Here is a 24,314-nt window from a genome sequence, read left to right on the forward strand (position 1 = left end):
TCCCCTTCCCACAGTCCCGGATGCTCCTCAGCCTTTCTACTTCCTTCTTTAGCTCTACCACCAGGCTGAGCAGATCATCCACTTGCTCACACCACACACAGCTGGTATCCCGGCTGCCGTCCTGTACCAGCAGCGACAGGGCCAGGCATTCTCTGCAGTCTGTGACCTGAACTGCGGCAAGGACATTCATGCTTTCAGTCTGAGTCTCCACATCCCTTTTAGCATGCGGTGATCATGGCTGCACCTCGGTGTGTCCACAGAGCAAAGACCTGTTAAGTGACCTGTTAAATGCTAAGTTCCCTCCTACATGGCAAGGTGCCCTGCCCTGCCTGCTCGCTGATCTGCTCGGGGTTTGCCCTGAAGATCACTCGCTTCACAGTGCCCTACGGTTTCTCCGCATTTGAACGGCCAACGTGATCCTCACACTCTAACCCCCTCTTCACTCCCTGAGGCTTTTTCTAGGCAGGGGGCGTGGATGAAGAGCCGTTGCCCTGGCAAGGCGCACTTCACGTCAGCCGCTCTCGCGAGAGCTGCCGGGCTGCTCTGTTATCTCGGCGTTCCCCGGATGAAGGAAGTGACTGAAACCGGCCTGTACCTCACTGTCAGTCGCTGCTGTTCTGGCAGGGACAGCTCTGAAGCAGCGAGCCTCGGCGATCAAGCTGAGGAGAGGCTTGATCAGAGGAGGTACATTCTCCTTGATAGTTCTCTTCTGACTAATGTACCTGTAGAATGTCTTACTGTTTTACACCTCACCAGGTGCATTTCCACCTGAACTCTGGCTTTCCTGATCCCATCTCTATACATCTGGACAGCATCCCTGTCTTCTTCCCAGGCCACCTGTGCCTCCTTCCACTGCGTGTACATTCCCTTCACATCAGTTTGACCAGCAGGCCCTTGCTCAGCCATGACAACTTCCTGCTTCTTCTGCTTCAGTTCTTATGCTGGAGGATAGAGAGCTCTTGTGCTCTAAAAAAGAGGTCCCCTGTAGTTAAGAAGGTAAGTCCTTCTTAATGCTGTCCTGTACACGGTGTTTTCTCTTTACAATGTCTTTTTTTTCTTATTTTCGGAATAAAACCAGATGATTTCTTAATAGATAAAGCAAACGTAATCCAGACATAAACAATATTCTACATTATGCCAGCTCAGTATACACTGTCAGCTGTTTTCAATAATGTTTGAAGTGATAAGTTTAAGAAATTGTCAAGAACAATGCTCCAGAATTTCAGATGTGAGTAACGAGCTTTGAACTAGTACACTGGCACTGCAAATCTTTTCACTTCATGAGGCTCTTCTTGTTCAACATGACATCACACTTGCTGAGAAACAAACTCTTCTTCTTCTTTCAAATTCTGACACAGTCACAGAGCTGAGGTTGGAAGGTGAAGCTTTTGAGGAGCACTGTAATTTACCATAGTGTCAATTCTGTGCTCTAAATTAAGGGTTACAGTGACAGTAACTATTGAGAAAATTAAGATGCTGGCATGGGAAGTCTTCTTTCTACTGTGGCAGAGTATTAAAATTTCTCAGTATAAGTATTTAGCATTAATAGATAAGTTTCAAGCATCAAAGTAGATGCAGAAATTGAAAGAGCATGTTAGAACATGAACTTATGCACTGAGCAGATAGTGCTGTATTCTGGGTTTGAGTGGAAGTTTTCACTTCAGTTTTCTTTCAGGGAATGGTTACTAATTCACAATCACATAGATGAAATGTGCTATATATTATTACTTAATTGAGTGGTGTACTATCAGACTAACGAGGGGGCTTTGGGTTTCATTTCAACCAAATTCAGTCTTGCTTCTCCAAAAGGGATTTGCTCCTTTAGGTATTATATGAAGGAGAATAAGCTCTAAAACACTAAGATATTTATGCCTATCTGTACATCTCTCATAGGTCTGTTAGTCAGTTGCTTTTGTAATGCTACCTTGGGTGGGACTCTTTCTCTGAAGGAGGTCTTTTCTCAAAGCAGGCCCAAGCAATAATTTTGCCATCAAGCCAAAAAGAAGCAAAGTTAAGAAAGATATTTGGTTAGTACAAAGTAAAATTTAATTTCAGACATTTTTTCTTTAATGAAACATTATATTGTTATTGAAATATATTACATTAGCATAAAAATAGCTTTTGAATGAGACTATCAGTATTAGTAATCATATATATATACTTCATAGTAGTTTATTTATTCAGCTGAGGCAATGCAGACAAAAATAATTGTGAATAAATATTTTGTTTACTGCACTATTAAATTATTTTTATTTAATTAATTATTATTATTATTATTTCTGGACCATCAAGACTTGTTTTAGGCTTAATATATTTAAATTAAACCTTTCTCAGTTGCTTTAGAATTCATGTCCTACATACTGCAACAGAATTTCTGGGCTGTCTTTGTGTGTGACTCCTTCTGAAACAGTAGCTCTTGAAACTCAGGAGACAGCTCTGAGGAGAACTTGGTATATGGGCTTGTATGTTTTCTGCTTTAATAATTTAGTTACTCTTTTTGGAGGCACCAGAAGGGAAAGTTTTTCTGTTATAGATTGGTTTTGACATGTATAGAACTCATCACACCCATATTCATGCTTCTATTTTTTTTCTCATTTGTGTTCGCACAGAAGTAGATTGTGAACCTAAGTAGGTAGTCAGACACATAAAATCCAGACTGAAGTCTGAGCAGCTCTCTGGCTTCCTTTTTTTTTTCCATCAGTAAATTTAAATATTTCCTTCTAGAGGGTCCTGTTTTAATCATAGGAAAAGGACAGAAACTACTTTGGTGAGAAACTGAGAGGAGATCTTACAGTGATGCCATGATGATTTCAACAATTGAGTTTTTCAATTCCACATCATTTTTTGCTGACCAGAACTGTGAATAATATCTTAGTTTTAAGGATTTCATCAAAAAAATCAAATGGAGTTTCCTTTTACTGCAAGTAAAAGATGCTTTTTATCCTCCCTGCTCACTTTTTTTTTTCGGAAAGATCAATAGCAACATGTTGCTGGCAAACCTCACTATTTAACTATTTTTTTAATTACTATAATGTGATTTCACTGGTTTTAGAAATGTTTAAATATTTCCAAAACTATCAGGAAGAAGAATTGGTTGCCAGCAGGGAGAGGGAGGTGATTGTCCCCCTCTACTCAGCTCTTGTGAGGCCCCATCTGGAGTACTGCGTCCAGGCCTGGGACCCCCAGTACAGGAAGGATGTGGAGCTCTTGGAGCAGGTCCAAAGGAGGGCTGCTAAGATGGTCAGAGGACTGGAGCATCTCTCCTATGAGGAAAGATTGAGGGAACTGGGCTTATTTAGCTTGGGGAAGAGAAGGCTCCAAGGAGACGTCACTGCAGCCTTCCAGTACTTCAAAGGAGCATATAAACAGGAAGGGGAATGGCTGTTTACATGAGTGGAGAGTGACAGGACAAGGAGGAATGGTTTCAAACTGAGATAGGGGAGGTTTATGTTAGATAGATAGGAGGAAGTTTTTCAGACAGAGGGTGGTGACGCACTAGAACAGATTGGCCAGGGAGGTTGTGGACACCTTATCCCTGGAGGCATTGAAGGCCAGGCTGGATGCGGCTCTGGGCAGCCTGGTCTGGTGGTTGGTGACCCTGCACATAGTAGGGGGGTGGAAACTAGGTGATCATTGTGGTCCTTTTCAACCCAGGCCATTCTATGATTCTGTGAAGAGGAATATAAACTCCGTAATCAGAGTTTAGTTTTGTCTTATCTGTCTTGTCTTCTCTATCTGGTCCATGTTTTGCATCCTTACCAAAACTGAATATGTCCCATTACTTAGTCATATACAAAGTACTTATCAGAATAATAGAATGTCCTACACCTAATATAGTTGGTAGCACAATTTGTACTGCAGCTTTAGTTTGTATTTATGCTGTAACAATTACTTATTTTACGTTTTGCCATAACAGTGTTATATTGCTCCTATACACACCATAACTGTAAAACATACTGTGCTTCTGCATTCATTTAAAGAGCAACTACTTGATAAGTACAAAGTAATTAAGCAATAAGACATGACAGGCAGTGCATTTCTGGGGAATTATTGCACTTCTTAGATGCCTTGAAAGATATGAGGCTAAAGGTTGAGTGACTTCAGTCACCTGAGAAGTGGAATAACCTCCCAGAAATGCATTGCTTACTGTGGTTTATTGCTATTATGAAATGGAAATTGTGAAATCAAAATAAGAGGAAAAGATTAGATCTGTGCATTTATGGAGGATTACTTATAGAGGTATGACATCACTGTCAGCTCTATATGGGTCCAGAGAGTTCTTAAAGCCATTTCAGAATTAGCACGTGAACAACAGGGCTCATCTGAAACTGCTACTTCAGCAGTCTTCATTATCATCTTTACCTAGACTGGCCCCCCAACATTTCCCTACAAAATCATTTCTGTATTCTCAGTACAGATTTGTCTCTGATACTAATCACACTACCTCAGGGGGTGTGGTTACTCTGAAATAATCATACCCCCTGGAGGATTAGAGGCATTTGGTTGCTTCCTTGCCTTGTAACACCCCAAGATCATTATCTCATGATAATCACATCTCCTGGAGTTGCCTTATTGCTTAAGTGTAACACTAAATTTTAATTACAATGAAATAGAGCTCTTTTGGTAGTTTGTACAACATCCTGTGTGCACAAAGCCAGATGGAAGTAATGCCTGGATTTTACTGTAATAGCATGTGGCGGGTTTGTGCTCCAGTGCAATAAATGATTATGTTTTTGATAAGAAAATTATTCCAAACTGAATCTACAGGACACTAGTATCCAATGTAAGATGGGCTTTTAATATTGTTTTGATTTGTTGCAAATTTAATTCCAATTAGAAACATACAGTGAAGAAATAAACTGATAACTTTCTACATCTCTTAAAGTAGACACACTTGCTACTGAATTGCACTCTGAGTTTGCTGTATATGGGGAGTATAATGCTCATTTTTTTGGACATTTCAAACAGTCGTCAGTGAAAAAATGATGTCTGCTTTGAAAATTAAGATCAAATATGATCCAGAATTTCTGTTTCTTTCAAAAGATTCAAAAAAAAAAAAAAAAAAAAAAAAAGAACATACCAAATTCATGCGAGAAATGCATTTCTCATTTTTAACTCTTTTCAGCTCTGAAGTTGAAAATACCATTACAGGGCCCATCTTACCAGAGGTTTCTTGAGAAAAGGTTGATTTTGTAAAGACATTTACATTTTACAGTTCACCAAAGAAGGGAAACTGTTAACAATAATTTTACTTAAGAAATTAAATATATGTATTTATTAAATAGTTTTGGTTGTTCCCACAGCAAGATCTTACAGATCTACAGATCTTAAAACACTTCCTGCATTGGGTAGAGAAGTTATCATATTTTATACTTACCAGATCTTCTACAAGACATTATACTTGGAGGTATTAAAAATGCACTTCTCCAAATCAAATAGATGAAAATATATAACATATGCGGAAGTCCAATAATTTAAACAACCACTACAACAAAAAGAAAACATACAAAATAAAAAATACCACATATGTTGGACTACATAGTGCAACTGAAAGCATCACACTTATAAATGATTCTGCACTGTTTTGATCCCAATTAGAACTACAATTGTGTCTTGAGGCACTTACGGATACATTTGCTGTTCATTCTTAGTGAAGTTCTTGCCATAACACTGCACTACTGAGTGCTTTCAGTGCTTTAAGAGTTCTTATTCTTCTATTATTCTTTTTTAGACATTTACATCAAAGACAATAATACAAAATTGTTTGTGAGGATAATCAGACTCCATGATCACAATTTTCATGTTTTATTTTGTTGATTTATCTTTCTGCACTGCAGCTTCAATAATTAAATGTTAACGCTGCACTTAGCACTTGAAGCTGCATGTACTATCATGTTTATTGTTCTTAGCATAACCTTTATTTCATTATTAAATCAGTGTGAAAATAAGAAGCTATTCTCTGCTATGATCACAGTTTAGGTGTGGAGTTCTTAGTTAATTGCTTATAATATAAAGTTTCAGACAGGTTACTCTGCCTCAGCAAATCTCCCTGCTAATCAATTTCTTTTGTCCCACCCAATGGCACTTTCTTGGAAATCAGTGACCATTTTCTGACAGACTAGTTAGAAATTGATTTTATGAAGATAATAAGCTTCTACATGGTCTGTTAAATGAGTGGCTCTCAAAGAAAGGAGACCTGATTGGTGTTCTCCATCAGGAAATGAGGAAATGTTTCATAATAAGGAAAAAAAAACCTAACAAAATATCATTTTGTAGTAGACCTCCCAGGACTGCTATGTGAGAGAAGTTACAAGTTAAATTGAATTAGTTTTGGTTTCATTAAATATCATTCTATTGGAATTATTTTTTTAACACGTTTTCAATGTGAGAGTCTAAGTCTTTCCTCATATGTCATGATTTTCTCATTGAAATCAGTAACTCATTTCAGGAACAGTTAGTTTTAACCTATTGGAAGAGAGACTTGTTTTCACTACAGCTGTGGGAGTGTGGAAAAACAGGAAAATCTGATCAATCCTTCTGATAAAAAATTAGATTGATTCTACAGTATAGGACAATGAAATTTAATTAGCTTTCTTCTGTGCTGAAGTTTGCGGTTCTGAGAAGGATCATTATATTGTCATAGTATTGATGATGAATTGCTTAATAGAGACTAGAGAGAGTTACTTTGGATACCCTGTTCAGGATCACAACAACAACAACAACAACAACAATAATAATAATGATGGTGAGGATGATGATGTAGCATTAGGAAACCAAATTATTAACTGTTGCACAAAGTAGCTATATTGTGAATATTTCACCTTTACCAAAGCTTCTTATCTTGTTCTGCTCTTGCGCATAGGTCAAATTATGCACTGCTTTGTGCTAGTTTGACAAGAACTAATGTGGATACTTAAATATTTTAAAGGCTGCACATTTCAGAATGATAAAATACTCAACTGCTTTTCCTTTCCTGTTGAATTTGTGGTTAATGGTAAAATAGTATATATATATATTTTTTCTATTGGTAATTTAACAACATACACTAAAAATCTTTTGAGGAAAATCAAAAGAGAGAAAATGTTTAAATAAGGCCACGTAATAACACTTTCTAACTACAGTTAGTTTTTATTCAGCCATAAAATCTATCTTTCATATAGAAACTCACTTACATGTCTTACTTCAGTGAAGGTTATTTGTAGACTGAAGGTCTTTTCTTGTCAAGATATGATGAATACCATGTGTGAAGACAGAAGAGCATCAGGACCTGTATTAGCCGGAAAACCCACTGATCTGTGAATAACCTAAAAAAGAAAACCTGAAGATTAGCAACGTCGCTTTTAAGAATGATCCATCAAATTCAACAAGCAGATTCACAGAGATGAATCATCTAGTTCCTTTTATTCCAACAATACAGTAAAGGTTATTCCCTCTCCTTACAAATAGAAGTTCCAAAATGAAGAGAATAGAGATTTGCAAGTCTTTTTCAGTCATAAGGCAATGATTATACATTTTTTGTTTGGTGTGCTTTTTAAAAATTTATTTATTTTTCAAATGAAAATATAGATATGGGTTAACCTACCCAGTACACAGCTAAGCAATTGTCAGCATCCATTTGGACACACTATTTCCGATGCATAAAAAGATGGTGATAGATGGATGTTAAGAATTTTTTTTTTCAGTTTCTTTAATTGATATGAAGATATAAATAAATTTAAGTATGGATATAATATAGATCTCTGTACATGCAACAGTATCCTCTGTTTGTACTTACTGAGGATCACAGAATCACAGAATTGTAGGGGTTGGAAGGAACCTCTGAAGATCATCTAGTCCAAATTACTGCTAAAATACGCTACTCTGAAAGTCCCTTCCAACTCTTATATTTACAAACTGGGAGATGCGACACTGGAGAACAGCCCCTCTGAAAGGGATCTGGGAGTCTTGGTCAACAGCACATTGGATGCGAGTCAACTGTGTGCCCAAGCAGCAGGAAGGCCAAAGGTATCCTAAGGTTCATCAAACATGGGATTGCTGGAAGAAAGTGATCGTCCCAGTCTACACTGCACTGGTGCAGCCTCACTTGAATACTGTGTGCAGTTTTGGGCATCACAGTACAAAAAGGACATAAAACTATTAGGGAGTGACCTAAGAAGGGCTACAAAGACAATGAAGGGTCTGGAGGAGACGCATGAAAAGCAACTGAAGTTAGTTCAAGCCAGAGCAGAGGAGACTAAGGAGAGGCCTCATAGCAGCCTATAGCTCCTAATTAGGGTAGTGGAGGGGCAGAGCTGAGCTCTGGTCTGTGTGATAGCAACAGGGCCCGAGGGAACGGCATGGAGCTGTGTCAGGGGAGGGGCAGCTGGGGGTTGGGGACAGGGTTTGCACCAGAGGGTGGTTAGGCTCCCCAGGACAGTGGTCATGGCTGCATGCTGCAGGAATTCAGAAAGTGCCTGGACAGTGCTCTCAGACATGTGGTCTGATTGTTGGGTTGTTTTCTGTGGAGCCAGGAGCTGGTCCTTGTGGGCCCCTTCCAGTTCAGGATATTCTGTGGTTCTATTAGTCTTTGTAACTAAAAAAAACTGGAAAGGAGGGAAATTCCAGTGATTGTAACAAGTTTAAAAAATGAAAAGGCCTTGAAATATATGCTGCATGGTCATATGTGAATGTAGAAGATGCTGTCAATAGTGCCCAAATGCAGGACTGCAGCAAAGTGAAGAACTTGAATTTGGCAGTGAAAGTCTATCTGCATCATTGATTTGAACTTTAGTTTAAACAGACACCCCTTCAATTTAATTTCCCATTCTCATGATGTTAAAGCAAGCTTGCTACTAAATAAAATGGAGTTAAAGAGACATGTTGCTTGATATAGCAAAACAATGAAACAATTTAATTAGGTGATAATGTTTCTGGCACTGGAGTATACACAGCAATAAACTGCCTTTGCAGTTGATTAAATGCTGAAGTGAAGCAGAGCGTGAAATCTTTCTCCCAGGATTGAGCTGCCTCTGGATCTTCCCATTATCTCTGGATCTCCCCACTCTTGCAAGGCAGTGGAGCTCGCTAATGATGCTCTTGTGATTCTCATGTACAGGTGTTGAGAGTGAAGCTTTCAGGGATCCTGGAGATCAGCAATTGCTTTATCTATTTGATTTTTTACATCACTATGTTCCTATAGGCAGTTCCCAAAGAGACTTCTCATTCACTGGTTCCCTTCCTAATGCTTTCATATGCAATGCAGTGAAGGTATAGTAATACATCCTGGGAGATACAGGCACCCAAAAGAACATATGCCCAGTGACAGGTTCTGTCCTACAAATTCTAAATTCTAGGCAAGAGTTTGGTTCCTTAACTTCCTCTACTTTTATTATTGGTAAACAAACGCAGAATAGCTTTAAACTGCTTTTGGAATGAGAAAAACAACTGAAATTTTAAGAATGGAAAGCTGCTCTCCTTCTTCATTCTGTTTCTGAAACAGAACTGCGTTTTATGATAACCTGGACTACAGATGATTACAGAGGATTTTGATGACCACTGTTATAAAGCTCTTCAAGACTACTCCAAATTATCTTTTTTACTCTGTGGAAACCTCCACTTATTTCTCATAACATAAGTTATATAAAACAAAACCAAAATTCCAATTTGTTTTGGTACATAAGAAGTTGAAATAACATTTGTATTGGACAGTATCCATTTCTCCCCCCAACTTCTATATCCTTTTCCAGAGGTCCTCTCTTTTGTCAGTACATTATTATGGTGTAGAAACATTTTGTAATAGAACACAATGAAAAAAATATTCTCAACTGTAATTCTGAAGAAAATATTTCCTAATGAAGATCATTTAAATTTCCTGTTTGAACTCCTGTGGATGGCTGCATTTCCTCAGAATTTTGCAATTTGCTATTAAAATACTCAGCTGAAAACTTCACTTCCAAGAAATGTCCTTGGTTCGGCCATTACATAATTCAGTACTTTTGAATACTTCTGGGAAGCTCTGAAGTTAAATTTTTATATTTAAAAGTCTAATTGCTGAGTTCCTAGGTGAGCTTTTTAAATGCAAATTCAGTACATCAACTACCTCTATTCCTCTTTCATTCCCATGATCATCAAATCAAGCACCCTTCTGTCAGTCCAGGCTTCCTTCAGATTTGTGACCTGAACTGAAATCTTAACAGCTCTTCCAACAATTAAATCTCTGACAAAAGCTTGTATTTCTTCACCACAGAATGGCATGTTCAACAAAATGGCATCCCTGGGGCCCAATCTCCATCTTTAAACAAAAACAGTTCTGGTTCTCTGGAGACATTATATTTATTGAATGTAAATGTCATAATAGCTTGACAGGTGTTCAAGCTTGTCTGAATTTTGCGATCTGAAGCTCTAGTGTCCTACTGCTGCCCCACAATTAATCTTATTGTCTTCATGGGGTCCCAGGGTCTATCTGCCCAGATAACAAGGGGCAAAATGACCTGTCAGTTAAGCTTAGAAAAGTGCTAAATCCTGGAAGAGCACTTAAATCCAGCACTTAAAAGGACCTTCTGTACGGAATTGCCTTCCCTACATCTCAACACTTTCCCTAGATAAGATGATGGAGAAAGGGCAAGAGAAAAATCAAAAAACAAACTTAATAACACCTTCCCATCCAGAGGCTATGATTTATAACAAGATTTTGAGAACATTCTGAACCTATTTCATGATGAATTACAGTATACCTTTACAAGTGACTGCTAAACCAGGAGTTCATGACGGTACTACTTGTGTTACTCTCATACCACTCCTTGTTCTGCCACTAAAATTTAAAATGTGATACATACAAAATAGATCTATAAATTTATATAGTAACTATCCCAACAAATGCAAACTCATTCTTAGTAACCATAAAATTACCTTCTGTTATCTATCACCCAGTGAATTATAGTTTCATCACTTACAACAGCCAGCAAAACTGAATAACGCTGCCTGCCTACTCACTATTTCACTGTTATATTCAGTGCAAGTGCTGCAGCTTGCAGAAAAAAAGAATAAACAACAAAAAAATTAAAGTTGAATATATGGTGTGGTAAATAACAGTTGTGTTACCAGCTCTGCACTGAATGCAATTTTTTAAAGTCAGTGTCTATTTCTTTAGCTTTTAAGTTGAATCACAAATAAATCAGTATAATTTTGGTCTCTAGATATGCCAACTGGGTTTTCACATTTAAGGAGCATTCCTTTGTCAAATTACTTTTATTAAACACTGAAACTGAATAAAATACACAAACCATATAGGTTTTAAATGGATACAAATTGATACAACTGTTTATGTGACAGTGCTGGAAAGGATAATCTCAGTGTCAATAATAAACCTTTCCCTTTAGTTCCTACTGTCGGGTAAGCTTCTCTACTATCGTTGCCTGAAGTGGAGGCTGTTCACTGTCATTATGGCATAACTTCTTGCCATCACAAGTGAGTGCCAAAGCCATAAAAAACCCGCTTCGTTTTCTTTAGGCTGACATTTTGGTCATGAGAAGTCTCACACTCCCATTAACAGAAGTAAGTACACTGCTTTGTGGTTTTTCTGGCCCATCACAGATAAGTGTTAGAGATATGAAAACTGAAACATCAAAGGAAGGTGTAATTAACATGCGCAGATAAAAATTACAGATGGAAGACATTCACTAATTTCATGTATGTTTGAAATTTTGATTGCCTGCTCATGAACAGAAAAGGCCAAATTCATCATCTGCATTATTTTTCACTCACTTGCTCAGCTCAGGTAGGAGCATGAATGCTGCACGTTACTAGGATATGAGCTGGTACAACAGAGAGCCCAGCAGTGGATCTAGAGTTTCTAGTCCTGCCTTCAAACAGCTTTTCTTCAAGAAAAAGGAAAAACATACTGGCATTTGGCTCTTAGAGTCTGCATTCTCAACATACATTTTATCTAGATTCTATTCCTTGGAGTATCTACTGTAATCTTGTTTTTCTCTAAAATGTGATAATAAACATTTCAAGCTGAATTTAATGATATATCTAGAGCTTATTCATTCAGTGTGTGATAAGAACCTTGCCTGCTATTCCAAATTTGCAAATAGAGCTTGACATCAGTCAGAAATCTAGGTCTTTCAACGTTAACATTTGAAAATTGTGAGCTGCCTGCTGTAGAGCTTTGATGATACGGTCTTATAAACAAATAAACTGGGAGGTCAAGCTGCCAGTGCCTCATATACAAAGAAGAACAAGAACGTGCTGTCTGAATAAAACTAAAAGTAATGTTAACTGATCTACTACAAAGCACCAGGAATAATTTAGCATTTTAACCAAGCAATTGAAAGAGCAGATGAATACTTTTGCTACACAATAGAGGGCTTAGATGTTTGGGCAATGAACTTCCATAATCCATACTTCTTTTCATTTTAATATTCATGTTTATTATCCAAATAGCCTTTTCTTATAATTTAGCAAAGCTCATTAATAAAACTTGAGACAAGCTCAAAGGACAGAATAAAATTCTCTCTGACATTAAGATAAAATGCCCATTACCAACCCTATTCTGATTGTTTGCTGTAATGTAGACGACTTGTATTTACTGCACAGAATTTGGCCTCTCCTTTCAAGACTGCATATCTTTGCTTTATTATGGTCATTCCTTACTTGTTTCTTCTTGCTTGATAAATCCAAATCTCTCTTCCCCCTCACTTTTTGTATCTTTTCATTATCCTTGCCTCAGTGTCATCCCTTTTATGCTTACATACATTCAATGTTACTGCTTTGTTGTTTGTGAGGTTTTTGTTTCTTAGTATTTATTTTTATTTTTAGAAAGAGAAAAGGAAAATTGAAAGGGCAAAAATTTGTTTTCAAAACTACTTCCAAATATTTTCTTGTCACCTGGCATGTTTTTACATCCTTTTGGTTTGTGTGGGGTTACTGTTTCTTGATAGTCAAGATAATTAAGCATGAAAATTCTGTGAAACATGAACTGGGCTGTTCTAATGAAGGACACGTGCAATGTCTCCACAGTAATATAGTAGCAATAGGTAATTAATTCTGAACTTGAACAACATAGTATCTGTAGCATTTGGACAAATCAGTTGTCACGATTTTATGTTTTTTGTTACCAGTATTCCACATCATAACATCACATAAAGCACTGGGAGCACTGGAAGGGCAGAGCAAGTCCGAGATCATCTCATGAGACTGAATGTGTACAAGTCTATTGGGCTGGATGGCATGCATCCCAGGATTCTGAAGGAGCTGGCTGAGATGGTTGCCAAGTCGCTCTCCATCATATTTGATGATTGAAAAGTCGTGGCTGTCAGGTAAGGTCCTGGGTGACTGGGGGAAGGGTCACATCACTTCCATTTACAAGAAGGGGAGCAAGGAGGACCCAGGGAATTAAAGGCTGGCGAGTCTCACCTCTGTACCTGGGAAGATCATGGAACAGATCCTCCAGGACAACATGCTTGATCACATGAAGAATGAGCATGTGAGCTGAGACAGCCAGCACAGCTTCACCAGGGGAAGGTCATGCTTAACCAATCTGGTGGCCTTCTATGATGGAGTGACAGCATTGGTGGACAAAGGGAAGGCGACTGATGTCACTTACCTGGACTTGAGCAAGGCCTTTTACATGGTTTCCCACCACATCTGTATCTCCAAATTGGAGGGATGTGGATTTAATGGATGGCCCACTTGATGGATAATAGATTGGTTGAAAAGCCACAGACAGAGAGTGGTGATCGATGGCTCTATGTCCAGGTGGAGGCTGGTAATGAGTACTGTCCCCCAGTGGTCTGTCTTGGGACTGATGCTCTTTAACATCTTTATCAATGACATCGATGACGGAATCGAGTGCACTGTCAGCAAGTTTGCTGATGGCACCAAGCTGAGTGGTGCTGGTGACACGGTGGAAGGAAGGGATGCCATTCAGAGGGACCTCATCAGACTCAAAAGGTGGGCCGGGGTGAATCTAATGAGGTTCAACATAGCAAAGTGCAAGGTTTTGCACTTGGGCTGGAAAAATCCCAGGCAAATATATAGACTGGGAGGAGAAATCCACAAGTAGCCCTGCAGAGAAGGACCTGGATGTTCCGATGGATGAAAAACTGAGCATGAGCCAGCAGTGTGCTCTTGCAGCTCAGAAAGCAAATGGCATCCTGGGCTCCATCAGAAGAGGGGTGGTCAGCAGGGACAGGGAGGTGATTGTCCCTCTCTACTCTGTCCTTGTGAGGCCCCATCTGGAGTACTGCATCTAGGTCTGGGGGCCCAGTACAAGAAAGGGAGCTGTTGGAGAGTGTCTGGAGGGGGCCATAAAGATGATCAGGAGACTGGAGCACCTCCCCTGCAAAGACAGGCTGAGAGAGCTAGGCTTGTTCAGCCTGGAGAAAAGGCTGTGGGGTGATCTCACTGCAGCCTTTCCGTACCTAAAAGGAGCCTACAAACAGGAGGGGAGTCAACTCTTTGAAAGGGTAGATGACAGCAGGACAAGGGGAAATGGTTTTAAGTTGAGGGAGGGAAGATTTAGGTTGGATGTCAGGGGGAAGTTCTTTACAGAGAGAGTGGTGAGGTGGTGGAACAGGCTGCCCAGAGAGGTTGTGGATGCCACTGACCCAGTTGTTGTGGTTTTGTGATTTTTTTTGTTGTTGGCAGTATTCCACATCAGAACATCATGTGGACCAGTGGGAGTTAATGAGTTAGTGTTCTGCTTCTGTTTACTGCCTTTTATGGGCACTTTGATTATCCTGATGGGAGGGGAGGGAGCGGCATATCTGGAGGACCTGGCGGGAAGAGGAAGTGGGGCGGAGCTCCAGACAGGGCCCGTGTGGCTGCCTCTCTCCCACTGGCCCCAGCTCTGCAGTCTCAGCTCGCTGGGCGGAAAAGCACTTGCTTTCCCTCGCACTGTTGTGGTTTGACTCCTACTGTGGGTACTTTTGTCCCTCTCATTTTGTTTGTTTTGGTTAAATTCAGTAAATTACCGTTTGTCCTCGGATGGTTGCCATTGTGTTTTCTCTTAGTTGAAACTATCTGCTAGCTCTCTGCCCTCCCCCTCTCCCAGAGCGTGCGGCCTGGGGCCGGCCGGGTCCGTGGCAAACCATTAGTACCCCTTCCTTTTTTTTCCTTCACCCCTTTGTCTCTCTCTCTTTTTTTTTTTTTTTCTTCTTTTTTTCCCGGGGCCTGTGCCCCCCTGTCGCGGACTTATATCTAGAGATAACCCTGTGACACCAGTCGTTTCCCCAGGTGCTCAATCTGGTTCAGTCTGGGACTTAACAGTTACCATATATTATCAATACAGCACTTTACACAGAGTCACCTGAGATACTGTCAGTATTAAAAACAGTTACAGAATCAAATAAATTGGGAAAACTAGGAAACAAGGAAGAAGCAAACACAAGAACCATTTGTTTTCTGCGTCTAGTTGGGCCAGCATCAGTGCCTTGCTATTGAGCTGAGCAGTTGTTTTCCGAGGGAGCATCTCAGTAACTGACAGGAATGAAATATTCTTTTCAACAGACCAATCTCCAGTGTTATTTACAGATTATTCATCACATTGCAGATAGAAGACAGGTTTTCAGAGGGAATCAATTAGGGTAGAGTCTTTAACAAAATTATAGTTGTAACAATGGCAAAACTGAAACTGCTGAAATCTTTTTTTTTTTTTTTTTTTTTTGTTCCTTAGATCATACTGGTGTCCATGGGAAAACAAGCAAAGAAAGCATTATAATGTCTCAAAAATATTAGAGGAATATAAAATGTAAAACTCTTCTTAGATGATTGCTATTTGAAAAAATTACCTTATACAAAACCAGGTAATTAATTATAGAATCATGGAATTGCAGAATTGCTCAGGTTGGAAAAGACCCTAAAGATCGTCAAGTCAAACCACAACCTAACCATACCATCCTAACTAACAGCCCTCCACTAAATCATGTCCCTGAGCATCACATCCAAACAGTTTTTAAACACGTCCAGGGATGGTGACTCAACCACCTCCCTGGGGAGCCTATTCCAGTGCTTAACAACCCTTTCTGTAAAGAAGTGTTTCCTGATATCCAATGTAAACTTAATCTGGCACAACTTGAGGCCATGATGTTATTTAATGATACAAAGGATCTCAGAAATGTAACAAAACCCCCTTTCCAGTTATGTAAAGTTGTTGAAATTTTCACATATTAACAACATTTTTAAGAAAATGAATGCTTCAGATAGCTTAAGAGCTGTCACTCTAATTGTAAGAATACTGAATCAGGTTAGACCAAATTCAAATTAATACCAAGGCAATTGTAAGATACTCAAAGGCATTTGTAAGATACTCAAAGTCATGATCTTTTCCAGTATTTCCCCAAAAAGCAATTTTCCTTTAAGTAAAAATGTTAACTAGCATTTTTGGATGTTATGTATTTTCTCTTTCAAAGTGTGAATATATCTTGCACTTAATGACATTGACTGAAACTTGTAAGGAATTAACACTTTAAACAAGAGCCTCAGAGGTGGGTGTTGCTGAGGGGTACATATGGCTGTTAGCATTCCAGTTCTGTAAATTAACATTAGTGTGGAGAAGAGAAGGCTGCAGGGTGTACTCATTGCAGCCTCCCAGTACCTAAAGGGAACCTACAAAAAGGAGGGGAGTCAACTCTTTACAAGGGTGGTTAACTGCAGGACAAGGGGAAATGGTTTTAAGTTGTGGAAGGAAAGATTTAGGTTGGATGTCAGGGGGAAGTTCTTTACAGGGAGTGGTGAGGTGCTGGAATAGGCTGCCCAGAGAGATTGTGGATGCCCCGTTCCTGGAAGTGTTCAGGGCCAGGTTGGATAGGGCCCTGGGCAGCCTGGTCTAGTATTAGATATGGAGGTTGGCAGTCCTGCATGAGGCAGAGGGTTGGAGCTTGATGATCCTTGAGGTCCCTCCCGACCTAGGCCATTCTGTGATTCTATGATTCTATGAACATACTTCTTATGGTTAAATCTTTCAAGCTAAGATGGAATTTATTAAAAACCAAGTTCTTCGCTTTTGTCAGAGACTTTAAGGACTGTGCCTGCTGAATACTCATCCAAATATTCAGAGAAGAAATTGTCCTACCTATTGGAAAATAAAGAAGATTTTTAAGCATCAAGTGGTCTGCATATTTAGCTCTGAAAAATAATGCCTCCTATTTATTTCTGTGGAAACTCCAATAGATAAAAAGAGCACAATAATACAGTATGATATTGCAAAAATTGCAGCTAAAAACACACTATCTTTCAAGACAGTTATTGCCATTACCTATGCATTTTTTACACTTGTAAAAATCTGTACCATCAGAGATTACCTAGTGTTTCAGAGCACCGTTGTTAGTAAAATGTTGCTGTAGTGGAATTCCAAGGTCACAGCCTGAACCAATGCTCCAGTGAGCTATGTGAATATGTGAGTGCCTGGAGCGGGCGGGGGGGGTTGTCTAGAGCCACCCCTTCTGTCTCCACCATACTTCCCGTGGCATCTGAGTCTGTGCAGGTCCCCCTTTTCCCCTGCCCTTCTCTCCTGCAGCGCAATGGTCCGAACGGGGGAGGGGGTCTCGTTCCTCAGCTTGTCCCTTTCTCCAAACTGTTACCGGGAGAGGTGAATTAATTCCTCTTTAATATTTTTTCATATAGCACCTATTTCTCAAATAAAGGCTCTGTCACTGTCTTTGTTTGCTCTGCAGTTGCCTACACAGTCCGTCTTTCATCAGTCTGAACAGATGGAAATCAGAAGGCATCAAATCCAGAGTATCTGGTGAATATGGTAGGACAGTCAAGCCAAGATTGGCAGTCTGCTCCATGATCTTCTAGCTGGTATGGGACCTGGTGTTATCGTGTTGCAAGAGAAAGGTTGTCTTCTCTGGCCTGACCCTGGATGTTGGAGACTTCAGCTCAGTGTTGTGATGTAGCAGTCAGAGTAGCTGATTTGCCCGGGTTCCAGGAAATTGAGAGGGATCACTGTCTCAGAAGGAAGTGCACATCACTATATCAACTCAGCATTGCATCTTTTCTTCAATGGGGAATTTGCATGTCACCACTCCATAGACTGTTTTGATTTCAGCTCATAGTGGTGATACCAGGTCTCATCACCAGTAATGATGCAATACCCGAAGTTGTCACTTTCAGCCTCATATTGGTTCAACAGATTTTCAAAAGCTTGCATGTGATGTTCTTTATGTTCCTGAGTGAGCGTCTATGGGACCCACCTGGCACAAACTTTATGTTATTCCAGTGTTGCCACCATTGTTTCCAATTCACGGAAGATGATACTCAGTCCTGTTCATAGTTTCTGGGTCATAATCCATCAATTTTTTGTGAATAACTTAATTGAGACATTCTTCATTCCATAGTACGGCAGTTGTGCATGGTCATCTGGTTGTTGCCAGTGCTGAAATGCACCACCCACTGCCTCACTGTGCTCAAATCCACTGTTTGGTCTCCATTGTTCAGTGAGTGTCAACCAATGCCAATGGGTGCAGTCTGCATGGAGGAATTCAGTGACACACCTTTGCTTCGTATGTATTTCCATGTCTGATGCCATTTTGTGAGATTATCCCTCTGCTGCCATCTGTCGCATGGCAACAAAATGTAACAGAACATTGATGGGAAGGTCCAACATCTATTGACACATCACCAACATCCACTCTGACATTGTGGGCCAACATAATAAAATAGGAGACATTACTTTCAGGGAAACCCTCATAAATATTAAACAGCTTCATTGAACAGAGTTGTGCCTCCATTTTAAGTTAATCAATCCAAATAGTCTTAATAGGCCTTGATATATTTTCCATTCATTTCACCATTGTTTTCTGACCATGTGTTCTACAAAATTATATTAGGAAAAGGAGAGATATTATTGCAGAGAATTACAGTTTTATCTGTATTAATAATAATAAAAACAAATGAACCTCTTGCACAAAACATATCGGTACAGTAATATTCTTTCACCTTTCAAAATACTTGCTGAAATACTCCTTGCTGCATCATAATCTCAAAGTCATGTGCAGGTATGCAACTGTGCTGTACTTAGCAATATACATAGAAATCATCTTGTGTCACTGCTCTGACCCAAACTCTGGTCTTTTTCAGGTCACATGCAAAATAAGATAGAATTCAATTGAATGATATTCTCCAGTATTCAAAATCAATAAAGATGCTTGCAATATCTAGTTAATATCTAAGACTATGTAAAGACAGATACACTTGAAGTGTATCTGTAATGCAAAAACTTTAACTAATTACAAGTGCTATCACAGTGTAGCTGAAAGGTAAATTTTGTGAGTTAGTGTTTTTGTTTGAGAAAAACTTCTGGTTTAGTTCTGTGTAAGTACACATTATATTTTATCTTTTGATTAATCTTTCTCAACCTACCTTCATCTGTCTGTCTGTTGTTTTGTCCACTTCGAGCTTTTGAGGAAATGACCAATATTTTACCTGCAGCTTTGCGAATGGGACCCAAGCTAGCTTTGATCCTTTTGAATAAAAATAAGATTAATACCAAATGTGAACCATATTTTCAGATGAATAAGTAACACTCAATAGCATCACTGAAAACAGATGACGAAGAGCACCACCCATTTTGTACCTCCCTTGTTTCCCAGCAGGAAAAACCCGAAGATGACCAGCAAACCAACTCTGCTTTATGGTGCATGCAAATCTCCAGATAAATGCATGTTACTGAATTGGATGCTGTGTATGTGTTAATAGTGTAACATATCACAGACACAGTAATTTCCTTAAAGAACTGATGTAGTGTTTAATGTAACTGAAGAATGCCCTTTTAATGCTATAGCAATACTGGAGATCCCATGACAAACATCTGCCAGCCTAACAAATTTCAGGCATGCATGAGAATGATGAAAAATCTTCAAAAAAACATATGCTTTCCAGTGAAGTGTCAAAGGTCTTTTGTAAGTCAGTGTATCTTAGTAAAAGAGGAAAGTTTTAATCAGGAACTGAACTGAATCATCTCTTAATGATGTTATTTGATTTTTGTGTCTCACCTTGTCCTTAAGCTTGCTTTTTCAGAACTATGTCAATATCCTCCAACGGTACAACACGTCAGTATCTGTTATTCTGGCATAATTTCTGATACATTGATGCTTATCAGTGTAGTCATGTAAGGCTCATCTTCCAAAGGGAAACAACTGAAAGATCATAGTATCATATTTCACAGTGGAGTGGCTGTCATCACAATATATCATGCGCGTGCGCAAAGGTCATGCTGTAAATCTGTTTTATTAGGGCCAAATTCTTATTGCCCCAGAACAGAGAAGAAAGCAGTACATGAGGGAATCACTAATGTTACAGAAGGCAAAGAAGTCACTCCCCACAAGCTATGTAACACGGCCATTGCTCCCTCTTGCTATATATTTGTACCATATTGTCACGGAAATGTCTAGATAATTGTGCCCGTGACAGGGGGCAGCAGGCCCGTAGGTCCCCTGGCCCAAAAATGGGAAGGGAAAAGGGCATGGGTAGGGGAGCTGGCCCCAGAAACAGAATGGCATCAACGGTCTAAGAAGGAAAACTTAATTTTACTAAATATGATATCGAAATGCAAGATAACACAATATAATACAATATCATTGAAATTGAGGCTAATAAATAAAATGAGAGAGAGAGCATCCGAAACTTAAAAGCCTACTTTGAACTGAAGGCACACGGCTGGGGAGCACACACACACACACACACACTCCAGGCAGCGAGCGAGAGGGAGCCAGAGAATGAGATCCCATGATCTCCTCCCATGGCTTATTTTCCTCTCTGAATGTGAAGTGACGTGGGATATGTAGTTCTTCTCTTCTGAGAACCAAGCATCAGGAAAGTTGTCAGTCCATGGAACTGGAGTATTAACTCTTTAATTGTGCTTTACATGATGTTATGATGCGGAATACTGATAACAAAATTATAAAACCATGACACGTATAAAAGAAAAAAAGAATTTTCTTATAGACTCTCATCTCCATAGAACCTCTTGTTCTGTGAAATATAAATCCATTCAAAGGTAGAACACTTTTAAAGTATGTTCTGCTTTCAGTACAGTTTATCTCCTTTTCTCATCTACAATTTCTCTAGTCAGTACCATCTAAGTGCTGGGTAAGATAAATATTTCTATTAAGAGGAAGTTGTTAAAATGATAAAAATTTATTCAAGCAGTAATTTTGATGCTCTTTCCCTCTCTGCTTGTGGATGTAGGTCTGCAAGACAAAGCACAGATTTCCATGTTTCTTCTCCGTTATTTTACAGACTATATATTTATATTTAGTAACTGTGGTTGCAAGCATCTTAAAGATAATGTTAATATTCTTCTCCATTCTTTTCCAGACTCTGCTGCTTGCTTGAGTCAAATATCCAGTTTTCAAATTTATTTATAAACATCTGACAGCTGACCTATTTCTGTAATGAAGGGAGCTAGTCTTTAGACTCGCTATTAGGAAGATATTCTTTACTGTGAGGGTGGTGAGACACTAGAACAGGTTGCCCAGAGAGGCTGTGGATGCTTCCTTCCTGGAAGCATTCAAGGCCAGGCTGGATGGGGCTATGAGCAACCTGGTTTAGAGGGAGGTGTCCCTGCCTATAGCAGGGGGGTTGGAACTAGATGGTCTTAAAGGTCCCTTCCAACTCAAACCAACCTGTGCTTCTAGGATTCTATATGACACTAATGAACGTTTCAGAGATAATTTTGCAGTCAGAGTCTAGAGCAGGCATTATCAGAGATAATCATTTTGTTATTTCTCACTTTGTGCTCCTGTTAGCTGATGTCACCAGTGGGACTTGAATGGACTGTTACTCAGGCATTGTTCTTCAGTAAGGCATTTGAATCACAGTCACATATCCATAATCTCGTTTTCCCATTGGTCAAACTTAAAAGAGGTTGAGAGCCCTTTGACTTAGGTATTTCTGTAATGACTGTTAAAATCAATTCCAGCATTAAAGTCTAAGAATGAACAATACATTGAGTGGAAAATTGATTAAATGGTCAAAGAACAGCCCTATGTGGCCTCGTTTGCTTTTTCAATTAGTGCAGATGTCACAAGTAGTCCAGGTGGCCCTCCAGCCTTCACAAAAATTGTCCTTGAAGCTTTGTGTTTTTTTCTGAGGCTTTCTTTTTGAAGAAAGATGATTTTGCATTGGAATTATCCGTTCTGTATATTTTCTTACTCCAGATTTGCAAGAAAGTAAGAATTCAGTAACATAAAATGTGAATTGCATTTTAAATGGTAAAAAAATGAACATGTATACTTCTGAAGGATTTGATTTTTTTATTATTGATGAACTCCATCTTAGTTTGTTTCTGTTCTTTGGGAATGATAGTTCATGCATGTATTTTCTAGAAAACAGCTGACAAGGAGATAGCTGATGGCTGCAGCTGTCTCAAATTGCTTCTGACCAGACTTCCTGGGTCTGCAGGTGAAGAAATGATGGGAACATGTTTGAATTCATTTAGGAGATCTCCAGTAAGTCATGTGATTAAGGCACTTAACTGGAATTTAGAAGATCTGAGTGTAATTCCAATCCCAGTTCTGCTACAGGCATACTATTTGATGCTGAGAAAGTCATCCTGGAGAGATTTCTCATGAGCTTTTAGCACCGGCCTAACTCTGCTCCCATTGACTTCTACATAAAAAGAGTTCCCAGCATATGTCATGACATGGCATATCATGGCTATATTGGTAACCTCTCACTGTGTTGTTTCTTAGAAACTAAAGGTAAATTAGGATGAATAATAAATTCCTATTTCATTACTTTAAATAAAAATTATGGGGATTGCATTAATTTCAGTGTGCAAATATGTAGGAGAAACATAGGAGACTGTAACCTTAGCAGTGCTATTTCTCTCTGCAGTTTCTGATTGCCATGTAACATTCATAACCACAAACACTGACATTGTCTGTTCATTTTAGCTATGCAAATAATTTAGTTATAACAGACAATAAGTTTCTTTTAAAATACTTTAATGTTTTACTAATCTAATGTTCCATGGTCAATTTTTTTTTTTTTTCATTTTGCCTTGTAGCCTAAATTTCCCTTGATACTTGTAATTATATTTGATTGTGATTATAGTGCAACATGCTGTATTTCTCAACCAGCTGACAATGAAGTAGAATTTCTATCTAATGTATTATTAAATGTAAAAATAAAGACACATTAAGATCTCTTATTTATTTCATTATTTTTGCAAATTCAGAAATCAACTGCTTGATTAAACTTAATGCATTTGAAAATATATAGTTTATAACGTGTATGAAAGTCTGCAGCCATAGTTGGGTCCCTCATTATGTTGTTATAATTACCAGCCAAGTTGCTGTAAGTCAACCTGTGCACGGACTGAATTTCTGCCATAATATTTGTTACAACAGAAAAGTACCTAATGGATTAAGTGGTTGGCCTTTCAAAAGATAGTGCTCTGCTTACAAACGAAGCCATGGTAAAATACTTCAAGAGCTTCCTACAAAATAATCAGATAATTCTTCAGTTTTTCACAGTTTTTCACAATGTTGTTTCTGAAGGGATATGATTTGTATCAAAGGCTGGATTTGTGTTTGGCCAGAGATTTTCTTCTAGGTGATTATTGTTACTTCTCATTTCATGGAAAGATGTGGAAGGTAACATTTCTCCTTCAGTAGATTAAGTTTTATTCCACTCTGGATAGTCTTTGTCTGAAAGAATGTAATGCATTTCACATTTACTAGCAATGCACATTTACAGTAAATCCTGACCTTTCTTTTTTGGAGATGTTGTCCTGTGGGAGATTAATGCATTTGGGTCTGATTCTTTATATTTGGGGAAAAATAAATAGAATTAGGGAAAAAAAAAAAAAAAGAAAAGAAAAAAAAAAAAGGCTTATTTGTGAATTATTTTGATCCTAGCATTGAATATCCATAAAATCACAGAATGGTCTGGACTGGAAGGGATGTTTAAGAAGAGCATGTAGTTCCAACCCCCCTGCAGGGGGGGAAGGGACACCTTCCTCTAGACCAGGTTGCTCAAAGCCCCATCCAGCCTGGCCTTGAATGCCTCCAGGGAAGAGGCATCTACAGCCTTTCTGGGCAACCTGTTCCAGTGCGTCATAACCCGCACAGTAAAGAATTTCTTCCTAGTATCTAGTCTAAATCTACCCTCTTCCAGTTTAAAGCCACTTTCCCTCATCCTATTGCTACCTGCCCTTATAGAAGGTCCTTCCCCAGCTTTCCTGTAGGCCCCCTTCAGGTACTGGCAGGTTGCTAAAGGGTCCCCCTGGGGCCTTCTTTTCTCCAGTCTGAAGATCCCAACTCTTTCAGCCTGTCCCTATAGGAGAGTTGCTCTAGCTCACTCACCATCTTTGTGGCCTTCTCCTG

The 24,314-nt window shown here is 39.1% G+C and overlaps 2 long non-coding RNA genes across 5 annotated transcripts in view; one reads left to right on the forward strand and one right to left on the reverse strand.

Annotated features, from left to right (window-relative positions):
• The first annotated feature begins 529 nt into the window (after positions 1–529).
• Positions 530–23,137, forward strand: LOC146545722 (uncharacterized). Its single transcript, XR_014880945.1, has 3 exons — positions 530–684; positions 13,101–13,298; positions 17,655–23,137. It is a non-coding gene; the product is annotated as an uncharacterized LOC146545722 (long non-coding RNA).
• LOC104917474 (uncharacterized) overlaps positions 18,658–24,314 on the reverse strand; it is a 46,739-nt gene continuing 41,082 nt past the window's right edge. For all 4 annotated transcript variants that reach the window (XR_014880947.1, XR_014880949.1, XR_014880946.1 and 1 more), the window contains 3 exons: positions 19,977–20,120; positions 19,345–19,445; positions 18,658–18,795 (listed from right to left, as the gene is read on the reverse strand). This is a non-coding gene — a long non-coding RNA (uncharacterized LOC104917474). The remainder of the gene's footprint in view (positions 18,796–19,344; positions 19,446–19,976; positions 20,121–24,314) is intronic.

This window comes from Meleagris gallopavo, chromosome 1, assembly GCF_905368555.1.
Source record: "Meleagris gallopavo chromosome 1, MGAL_WU_HG_1.1, whole genome shotgun sequence".
Classification (NCBI taxonomy): domain Eukaryota; kingdom Metazoa; phylum Chordata; class Aves; order Galliformes; family Phasianidae; genus Meleagris; species Meleagris gallopavo.